The 3,306-nt window shown below is 41.7% G+C and overlaps 1 protein-coding gene across 1 annotated transcript in view; it reads right to left on the reverse strand.

The window, feature by feature from the left end:
* The window catches only part of znf827 (zinc finger protein 827), a 62,220-nt gene that overhangs the window by 58,023 nt on the left and 891 nt on the right, over positions 1–3,306 (reverse strand). The gene's annotated exons all lie outside the window — the stretch shown is intronic.

A 3,306-nucleotide genomic window follows, 5' to 3' on the forward strand; every position in this document is an offset into this window, starting at 1 on the left:
GGGGGAGGGGGGCGTGGCGGTGGCGTGAGGTGGGGGGATTCTTGGCAGAAATTCCCCACAAATTTTATGCCAAGAGCGAAATGGAAACCTCCTCTCATTTTCCTTTCCCCTTAAACCAATGTTTTCAAGCCCCAGCCCCACCAAGGTCATTATAATCATAGCAAGTGGAAGGGAGCCAGTGACCCGCCATTACAGTAAGGTAGAAAGCCACCCAGTCAGTCAGCTATTGGCTGATGAAGAGGAGCAGAAATATGTCTAGAAATGTTAAAGATCTCTCAATTTCAAATGCAGATAAATAGGGGGAGAAGGGGCCAGAATACAAGTGTTCCTCCCGTTAGACTTAAGGTTGTGCTCTTTATGATATGGACTCTCAGTCAGTCTGCATTTTTAGCACTTGCCTTTAAAGGCTTTGAGAACAAGGATGACGACTGCTTACAAAATGTTAAGGGGACTTGTTCAATCAAATGACAACATGAGCTATAATACGCACAGAATATGCCAAACCACACTGAACATTTAGCCCTATTCTCACTAACCCAATGTGTCTGTTTTTAAACAGCAAAGCCAGATGCACAAAATATTAGACCGTATAAGCATTTTCTCTATGCCGAACTTTTAAGAGCGAGTAATAAGGCTGCAAAATTACACAAACAATAACACGTTGCAAGGTCATAAAGAATGGCAGTTTTCATTGTGGCACCAAAGGTCATGTTTACTTGTCAGAGTGAAGGCGCCATACTGTACTGTGACCTCCATAGCCGGCTTATGTACCCACAGACACACACGCACGGACACAAACACACAAGGGTTACGTGTTCACTTTCACATGTGCGTGCCGTGCGCACACACTTAAAAGAATAGTCTCCTCTCACAAGCTGTGCCACAGACAATAGGACAGCGCATACTGGGCTGCACAACCCATATATCTGGGTCTGTGCTAAGATAAAGCACCTCCAGCATTAAAGCCAGTGTATTAGCTTGCCCTTTTTCACCACAGATGAAGAGATTTGAAGCTCGATATTGTGCTCGTTGGCTGGCACACCACCAGGGTGTTGTTGGCTGAATAATGAAAACACACAGACTGACAGCGAATGGCATGAGGTGACACTTCCATTCTAGAGTGGGAAGATCCAAAACAAAGCGCAAAAAGCTTCTGACAAATTCATACTTTTCTGTGACAGTTTGTTGACTGAGGAGGGAAACAACTCCTAAATCAGAAAAAGGCTTTCATTTAAACCCAGGAACACAGGCACAGCAGTGCTCCAGTACAGTGCGCCTACACAGGACTATGTGATTTCAGATATGTGGATGACGAGTGTTTTTGTTGCAGACCAATTACAAAGCAGCTTAATTGAAAAGGTTGACATGGAGTAACTTCAAGGCCGAAAAAAGATATCAGACTTCGTGTTTGACTGATCCAGAGAATATAGTGAGGACGCTGTGTGAAATACAAGTTTCACACAAACTGAAACACAAGTTGTTTAAAATCAGGAAGCTTTAGTAAACACAACTTTGTGCATTTTAACTGTTGGATCTTACAATTAGTTTGTCCACCATTTTTCCTAAGATGTTACAATGATTTTTAATAATCATTATCATGATTATTTTACATTTGAAACCAACAAAGCACGTCCTTAAATATTCTAATCATCAAGCAGGGCTATCTTCTACACAAAAAACATAAAATCCTTTTCAGTTTTGGTACATTTTGAGACTCCTGACTCACATCACAAAAATATTCGAAAAACTATAAATATACTGGATGGGTCCCTGTTAACGGGGTGACATGTCATAAAATCCTACACAATGAGTCACCCCAATTAACCGAGACAAGACACTTTTTCCTATTTGGAAAAAGAAAAATGTACAACTTATCAAAAAAGTACCAATGGCCCATGCTGCACTCCATACTATACGCTTAATCTCACCATAAGTGTGCAAACACCCTAGAAAACAAAGTAAAGATGTTATTAAATTAACTAGAAGAATGCCAGTAACGAAGAAGGGAGATTCAAGAAAAGGGCAACCTGTTTCAGGTTCAAACTACTGCGTAGTACTACGTAATTACAGCGTACACTTAATTCAGGTCATAAGACACAGGTTTGCCTGATTTGTTAGTAAAATAAAAAGGCTGCAGCGGGTTATGTTCGGTTATACATCCTGACCCCTGTTCTGTGCAGCCCAACCATGTGGTTTACATACTCCTTATGCAGCATATCAGGGAGGGCTCACTGTTCAAATAACCCCCCCTGTCACTCAGTCACACACACACACAGATACAGTCACTCACCACTGTCACCCAGTCTCCACCTCTCAGCCAACCGCTGCAGTTTCCCAAGTTCAACCCTAGGTCAAACAACTGAGCAGCAGATTAGTGAATATTACCACTAAAAACAAAAAAAACAGTGTGTGTATATCGAGTTAAGCTACTGGAATTACTCTCATGTACACTCGATCTTAATGTGTCAGAAATATTAAACTGTGACAGGTGCAGGGGCTCATTCATTCCTCGAACCCCTTGTGAAATTAAAAGAAAAACTATGTGTCAGTAAACTGGGTAAAAAAAAAAAAGAGAGAGAGAGAGACAACTTAAAGTGATGTGGCTGGTTATGCTGAACAGCTGGCATGGTCTGACATTTAAGAAAAGAAGAAGATAGTGTCATAAGATAAATGTACCAGGCCGTCGTTGATTTAAAGATGAATCACTCAATTATTCATTACATTTGCATACCAATATGACTAACCGAGCTGTTTGCTTACGCATGTATTGAACAGAAATGATTAAGAGCAACAACAACAACAACAAANNNTTTTTTTTTAAAAATGTCACTCTTGGATAATTCCTCCTAATAATGGTTGTCAGTGCCCACTACCATCTGAGCCAATCCTCTAGCGGCCGGAGTGTGTTATCGCAGCTTTTTTTCATTATCTGGACTGATAAAAAGCACAATACGAACATCCAAAGATACGGAGGGTCAAATGTACAAAAGTAAACCAACCTCCTACCAAAAAAAAAAAAATCAACTCCACGGGAATTACAACAGCTCTCCTCTGCTGCGGCGCAGTGTTATTTTTAAAAGCCATGTTAGTGGAAGAGCACAACTGTCGTTTCCCCCTTTTCTAACCGCGTTATTGATCGTAGTCTGTCTGCAATGAATGGCTGCAAAGGGAAGGGGGGGAAAACCCTGAACTTCAGGTGACCGACCATGGCTCTGACATAGCCTGCATGCAGACTGGGAGGGGTAGGGGAAAAAAATACATTGGCTTGAGGTGGTGAAGTGCGTGGTGATGGGTGGTGGGGGGGTT

Source organism: Morone saxatilis, unplaced genomic scaffold, assembly GCF_004916995.1.
Source record: "Morone saxatilis isolate NCDOM2014 unplaced genomic scaffold, NCSU_SB_2.0 Contig17, whole genome shotgun sequence".
Taxonomy (NCBI): domain Eukaryota; kingdom Metazoa; phylum Chordata; class Actinopteri; family Moronidae; genus Morone; species Morone saxatilis.